Below are 8,302 nucleotides of genomic sequence, written 5' to 3'. Positions count from 1 at the left end.
TTAAAGTCAAGGCTTCTAGTAATCTCTGGCGTTCCTTGGCTTGAAGCTACATCTCTCCAATCTTTGCCTCTGTCTTTATGTGGCTGCTTCTTTGTGCCTCTTCTGTGTCTCTGTTCCAAATTTCCTTGTTTCTCTGATAAAGACACCAGTCATTGGATTCAGGGCCCACTATGAATACGGCATGATTTCATTTCAAGATCCTTAACTAATTACATATGTAAAGACCCTATTTCCAAAAAGAGTCACATTCTGAGGTCCCAGGTGAATATTAATTTTGGAGGCACCCTATTCAACCTACTATACTTGGCAAGTGACATTTGGAGACACCAGTCACTTCTTGATGAAAAAACTAGTACTCCTGTCTCTTGTGAGAAGATTTGCACAGAACGAAAGGAATAGGTGAAATTGGGTGGCTGGGAGGCAGCTTTTTTGGCAGCCCTGGAAGAACACAGGCAGGTCCTGAGGAAAGTTTCTAGGAAACCTGTAGGATTCCAAGTGAGAAACAGGTTACAGAAATCTTTTGCTCTCAGAGGAATTGGCCACTTATGTACTGTAGTATAAGAAGACTTGTCTTTCTGCTGGTGCAAGTTGGTTCTATAGGAATTTACCGGTCATTGGGTTTTTTGCAGGCATTAAACAAGCTTTGGGGGGACAAAGAAAAAGCTGTGGGCCCTGATCAAAGGAGCTGACCATCTGGAGTTTGAAGTAAATCTGTATTCTGCCAAAGGACCTAAAAGAAAAAAAAAAAAAAAAAAAGGCTTATAGGAATATCAGTTTACTTGTCAGCTAGTGACAAGGGTTTTGAGTATAAAGAAATAATATATAAAGGAAATGAGCAAAGACTTTCACCAGGCAAAAAGATCCCCGTTGAGGATTTGAGCTTCACAGTTGCAGGAGGTTCCTTCTACAAAGGATGGATTTGGACCACATGGAGAAGTGATGTCCCTTGCTCTTTGAAATGTAAGAAAGATTCCCAGGTGTTCGTGCGTGGGAAGAAATCTGTTACTATTCCCAGGAGGAGAGGTGTTTGCTGGGAGGTAATGGAGGTAGAGAAGGTGGAATTGCCTTGGCTAGTTGGAAACACTGAGTCTGCCACAGAACTGAAAATCCACCAAGACTTACAAACTCAACAAGGCATAATTTCACCCATAGGCAACAAGGGTTAGGTAGCTAACTGAAGCAAAGTCTCAGAGGGAGTTACAGCAGCTTATCAGAGCTCAGAGACGTATCAATTGTGTTTGGGTCCAATGATATAAAATTCTAAAAGTTTTTAGAAAGAGGAAATAAATTTAAAATGTAATTTCTTTCAGCAAAAGCTTGTTAGTTGGTTATCCAGAAGTCAAGCAAATGCAGATTGGTTCTGTGTATCTCTGATATTCTCATCAATCTCAAGTCACTTGTAGTTAAGAAAATACCCAACCTATCCATGTCTACCATAGCTCCCACAGCACTTCTCTTCACCGTCCCACCCCCTCATATCTCTCTCCTTGGACTGCACCCTGCATCACCTACTCATTTGTACGTGGTTTCGTCCGCCTATAGTGGCATCCTGTTTTAAGATCCCTGTTAGAGACTGAGACTAAACCAAATGAAGCAGCTTAAGATAATGGTGTTAGTTCAAGTACAGGTTTTTCTATTAGTGTATTTAGTTACCATTCAGAGTTGTTGGTGATTCTATTTTCTTCCTAATTAAAATACATTCAGGACAAGTGACACTGAAAGAATTTGACCAGATTCACTTTGGAAGTTTTCTGTTGAAGAACCTCAGAAGACGTCCTAAATGTTGAACGTGCAAGGTTAGGGGTTCTTTGATCAGTATTTTGTTCCTTTGCCTTGTAGTCCGTTGGAATGCCTATAGTATAGATGTTGGGATGTTTCCCCAGGCTCCCTCAGCCTGTGGATACAAATGGGTATCACAGTGAGCACAAGAATACTTTCTGCCTCTTTCCTTCTCAGCTGACATAGGATCTGCGGCCCCAGTTATTTCTGGGAGTCCACAGGGGACTTCACACATGCTCACAAACATCTATCTCATATAGTCTCCCGTTCTAACCCCTCTCCAAGAATTTGTGCTTTGAGAGCACCGTGTAACACTGTTATTGGAACAAACAACAGCACTGTCATGATAATGCATACAGCAGTGGTTCTATCAGTTTGTTGTGAACTTCCTTCTGGAAACCAAAACTTAGTTTGAGTGATATAAGCTATAGCATAAGTTCAGATTTCCTCATCCAAAAGTACTTTGGCTAATTCAAGAAATAAGTGTGATATGTTTTAAGGTGCCTGGTGCATGTATGAATTTCCAGACCTCAGTATTTGATATTTTTACCTTTTAAAATATGAAACAAAAACTTATTTGCCTTCTTTAAATTTAAAATAAAAAGAATAAGTTCAATATTTTAGATGTTGATTGTATCTGAGGCCAGGTCGAATTTTGTATCAGGAGCAAAGTAGGCTAGCTAAAAATCACGCTGTTGATTCATGTACTTGTATTTCTCGGCTCTCCTCCTGAAGTTCCGGTAATAATATTTTCTTTTATACTCCTCAAGGTATCTCTAGAACGGTGATGTTAGTATATAATTTATTGCTATGAAGCATTTTATTTACATTTGATCCTTATTATGTTCCTCTGGAATAGAGCCATGAGTGTGGGTGTTATTTCCTTTTACATTTGAAGATATTGAGGCTCAGGAAGGCACTTAGGTGTCCAAGATCATGTAATTTGCATGTGGCAAAGCCAAGCTTTGTAGCCAGATCTCCTGCCTTCAGATCTGGCACTTTCCCTTAGGTGGCCTTTTGTGGTGTGAGAACAAGTGTCCCTTTCCCTTTGTAGTCAGTATCTGGGCATTCTTTCTAGGGGCATGGTGAGGTTTGGTTGCTCTCGGCAGGCTGGCATACAAATGAGAGCACATGGCAGTCTTAGATATCTGGTACTGGTTTTCTGATTCGGAGAAGGAAAATTAACTGAGAGCCTACCATGTGCCAAGCTTCAGGCAGTTCTCACAGCTGCCCTGTAAAGTAGATATTCTCACCGATCTTTACAGATGAATTACAGATTCAAAGAGCTTTAAGTAACTTTTCCAAGGTCTTGCCTTGGGAATAGAAAAGTCAGGATCGAGATGCAGGAATTCTTGTTCTTTCCATGACATCACAGTTGCCTCTTCCATGTGTTTTGAGGAAATTTACCAATAAAAGGAGGCAGAAAACAAGTCATGGAAAGAAAACACTGTCTTCAAGATGAGAGGAGATGGGAGGGTCTTCACATTACATATGAACCTCAGCAAAGGTTAGACCCCGGGCTAGCTTGACTCCAAGGCAGAAAGGTCACTACCTATACTGTGTGACTTGCGAATCCCTGAAGACACCTAAACAACCTTAAAAACGTTTCCCCCACAAACATGCTGAAAACTGTGTTTTGGAGTCCTTTCATTTTTATTTTTTTATTTTTTATAAATTTAATTTATTTACTTTTGTCTGTGTTGGGTCTTTGTTGCTGTGCGCGGGTTTTCTGTGGTTGTGTCGAGCGGTGGCTACTTTTCGTTGCGGTGCGCAGGCTTCTCATTGCGGTGGCTTCTCTTGTGCAGCACGGGCTCTAGGCGTGCGGGCTCAGTAGTTGTGGCTCGCGGGCTTTAGAGCGCAGGCTCAGTGGTTGTGGTGCACGGGCTTAGTTGCTCTGCAGCATGTGGGATCTTCCCGGACTGGGGCTCAAACCCGTGCCCCCTGCATTGGCAGGCGGATTCTTAACCACTGCACCACCAGGGAAGCCCTTGGAGTCCTTTTAAAAATCCATATGCTGGGCTTCCCTGGTGGCGCAGTGGTTGGGAGTCTGCCTGCCAATGCAGGGGACACGGGTTCGAGCCCTGGTCTGGGAAGATCCCACATGCCGCGGAGCAACTGGGCCCGTGAGCCACAACTACTGAGCCTGCGCGTCTGGAGCCTGTGCTCCGCAACAAGAGAGGCCACGACAGTGAGAGGCCCACGCACCGCGATGAAGAGTGGCCCCCGCTCGCCGCAACTAGAGAAAGCCCTCGCACAGAAACGAAGACCCAACACAGCCAAAAATAAATAAATAAATAAATAATAAATAAATTAAAAAAAAAAAATCCATATGCTTCTGGAAGGATAATATACATTCAGGTCAATTTGTTTAACCAGAGATTAGTTGAGGCACCCCATGGCTGTCTGCTGTGCACTCTCCGTGGAGGTCCTTAGGGGTAAAGAACACACAGCTGGTGTGTTGGAAAAGGGCTGGTGACTGGGGGTGATCAGGCAGAGCAGGTAGAGGGGGCCGCATGGTGGAAGAGGAGCCATAGCTGCCAGGGCCCCAAAGCCCCCTCTAGACTGTGGAAGAGACAGACGGAGGAGAGGAGATCCCGGAGGCCCATTCTTGCCTATTTTACCACTTATTCCACTGCCAGTACTATTTACACTTGTCCCCTGATTTAATTTCCATGGAAATTCTAGTTTTTCTTCATCATTAAAAGCAACACATTTTATTTTCATAGACTGGCATTTTAAACGTTCTGTGAATTCTGATTCATTATTTTTCCACACTCTGCAAACAGTATCATTCAACAGCAGAACACTATTACTGGATTAATAAAAGCTCACTCTGACCATTCATTTTTGAGAAATACCACCTCACAGTCCCTTGTTTCTATTCTTGATGTAGTAGCATACTAGCTTTTTGTATTGGTATTTGGCAAAATCTTACTACTGCAGCAACTGTTCCCTGAAATTCTCCTGTTGTTAATCACAGAGCTGGCACCCCACGCTCCTGCTGCTTCTGTCGACACTCGTTTTAAGCTCAGAGCACCATAAATAGGATTCTCAGCCCCTGCTGGCCGCCTCATTATCTTCTCCCAGTTTCTTACTGCATCGCACCTATCTGGCTTCTTACAATCAGTCAAACATACCCATAATAAATGTATAGTTTCTCTTTCTGAACATAACAAGCAGTTTCTTCCTGGTAGGGCAGGTAGCTATGTGGTTTTACTCTTTAATTCTTAGCTAGCTCTTAAATCTGCCACCCAACATCTCACAGTGTGACAAGCCTTAGAAAACTTGGGCAACACGTGAAAGGCACAAAAGATAAACCAGTGAACTAGATCTCTTTGTTATTAATTAGGGGACCCAATTTCTTTTCCCATTCCTTGTGTTTCCTGCTTAGCAAAATGGTGGAAGAGATCGTATTTGTATTTTGTATACCGGTATTTTTTATAATAGTTCTTTTCTTAAAAGAAATGAGCAAATATAATTATTTTGTCACCCTGACTCTACAAGCACCAGGTGGTAGACAGGACAGCATCCAGCCATGACCTCCCTCATGGTCAGCCTCATCTGTGGAGAGGGGCTGAGCCAATGTCACATGCTTTCCTGGTCAGCCTGCATCTCGTGACTGAGGCAGGCAGGGGTATAAATTCCCAAGCATCTGGGCCTGACTCAGGACATTTCTGTTGGGCATGGGAGGTACTCCACAGCTCCCCTCCAAGTTGGCCAAGGCCTTGCCAGACTTCTCTGTTTGATTATCCCTCTGCCCAATCCTGCTTCTTTCTCTCTGCTTTCACAGGTATTGATCCCTAATAAACTTCTTGCATTCCAATTTAGTATCTGCTTCCAGAAACCCCAACCTGTGATAGACACTGTTTATTTTAAATAAATCCACACTCCTCTGGCTTCTTGGAGTCTCAAAAATAGAGATGCTCGGGCCTCTCTCAGGATGTCTGAGGGGCTCCACCTGAGCCGGGTGAGGCAGTCACAGCCAGATGGGGCAGGCTGAAGACAGATGGGGGGGCAAGCCCTGCAGGCTCATTCATGGGGAGGCGTGTGGCTCTGGCTCTGATGACTGCAGAGGAGTCCTGTGAAGAGGCAATTTGTGTCTTCCTACCACCCCCAGGATTAGAACATTGGGGATTAAAGGACCACAGGCTGTTATTACAGCCTGGTGTTGGAGTTTAGGGCTTTTCATGACTTCCTTTCTGCCATGAGAACAAAGGTAGCACCTTGTGGTGAAAAGTACGGGCACTGAACTCGAGCAGGTCTGGGTTTTTAATAGCTTTATTGAGATATATTTACATACGGTAAACTACACACTTAAAGTGTTTAACTAGATATACACCCATGAAACCACCACAACAATCAAGATAATGAACATCTCCATCATCCCTAAAATTTCATCTTGTCCATTTCTGATTCCTCCCTCCTGCCCTTCCATGCCCCATCTCCTGTTTCCAGGCAACAACTGATTTACACTTTGTCATTATAGATTGTTTTCTATTTTCTAGAACTTATATAATTGGAATCATTTGGTATGTACTCTTTTTTTTTCCTCTGGCTTCTTTCACTCAGCATAATTAGTTTGAGATTCATTATGTTGTTGTGTGTTTCAATTATTCATTTCTTTGTATTGTTGAGTAAAATCCCATTGTATGGATTTACCAGAGTTTATCCATTCACATCAAAGGACATTTGAGTTTCCAGTTTTTTTTTTGTTGTTTTTTGTTTTGTTTTTTTGGCAAGGATGAACAAAGCTGCCATGGACATTTGTGGGCAGGTTTTTGTGTGAGCATTTGCACTCATTTTTCTAGGGAGAGATCAGCAAACTTTTTTCTGTAAAAGGACAACTAATAAACATTTTAGGTTTTGCTCACCATATAGTCTCTGGCATAACTGCTCAATTCTACCTCTAACGTATGAAAAAGCCATGCCATTACATAAATAAGGATGGCTGTGTTCCAGTAAAACTCTGTTTACAAAAAATTGTGACCCCTGATCTCAGGTAAATATTTAAAAGTGGAACTGATGGGTCAGTCATATGGAAAGTGCATGTTTATAAGAAACTGCCAAACTGTTTTCAAGAGCGGCTCCACTATTTTGCAGTCTCACTAGGAACATATGAAAGTTCCAGTTGCTCCTAATCCTTTTTGACACTTCATATGGACAGTTTTCTGTTATATTTAAAAAGTTTTAGCCACTCTAATAATATGTTCAGTGGTCTTTGATTGTGGTTTTAATTTACGTTTTCTACTGGCTAATGTTTTATGTGCTCATCAGTGTATTTTCTTTGGTCACATGTTCAAATTTTTGGTCAAATTTAAAAAATGGGCTGTTTTCTATTTGAGGTTTGAGAGTCCTTTATTCTGGATACAAGTTTGTCAGATATATGATTTACAAATATTGCACTCACTAGCTTGACTTTTAATTTCTTACCAATTTTTTGTAGAGCAAAAATTCTTAATTTTCATGAAGTCTAATTGATCAAGTTTTTTCTATTACAGACTGCTTTTGTTATATCTAAGAATTGTTTTTGCTCAAAGTACATGAAGATTTTCTATATTAAATTTTTTTTATAGATTTACATTTCACACTTAGATTTGTGATCAACTTTGAATTAATTTTTGTATAAATTGTGAGGTACAGGCTGAGCATCCAGCACCATTTGTTGAAAAGACTATCCTTTCTCCATTGAATTGCCTTTGCGTCTTTGTCTAAAATCAACTTACCATACTTGTGCAGGCCTATTTCTGGATCTATTCATTGATCTATGTATCTGTTTTTTCATCCATATATTACTATCCTGATTAGTGGAACTGTATACTAAGCCTTAAAATTGGGTAGTGTGAGTCCTTCAACTTTGTTCTTTATCAAAATGGTTTTGGCTGTTGCTTTGCCTCTCAATATATATTTTAGAATTGGCTTGTCTGTATCTGAAAAAAACTCCTGGGATTTTGATTGGAATTGCATTAAATACATGGATCAACTAAGGTAGAATCAACAGCTTAACTATGTTGAGTCTCCCGATTCATGAAGAAGTTATGTTTCATATTTATTTAGGTCATATTTGATTTCTTTCATCAGCATTTCATAGTTTTCCACATACAGATACTGCACATGATTTATTGGATTTGCACTTAAGTGTTTCATTTTTTGGAGCAAATGTAAATAATATGTTTATATTTTTAAATATCAAGTTGTTCGTTGATAGTATATATAGAAATATGATTGGTTTTTGTATGCTGATTTTGTATTTGTGACCTTGCTACACTTAGTTCTGGGAGTTTAGTTATAGATTCCTTGGGATTTTCTGCACCATAAACAATTGTCATATGTAAACAGAGGCTTCTTTTTCACGCCTTACCACACGGCCAAGGACTTGCCGTTTTTTGATGCTGAATAAGAGTGAGTAGTGTGGACATTGTGCCTTGTTCCTGGTCATAGAAAACACTGAGGTCTTGACCATCAAGAGTGATGTTGGCTTTAGAATTTTTTTTTTTGTAGGTACCCCTTTCCAGGTATCTATTCC

Source organism: Eschrichtius robustus, chromosome 5 (assembly GCF_028021215.1).
Source record: "Eschrichtius robustus isolate mEscRob2 chromosome 5, mEscRob2.pri, whole genome shotgun sequence".
Lineage (NCBI taxonomy): Eukaryota > Metazoa > Chordata > Mammalia > Artiodactyla > Eschrichtiidae > Eschrichtius > Eschrichtius robustus.
This window is presented reverse-complemented; position numbering follows the sequence as displayed.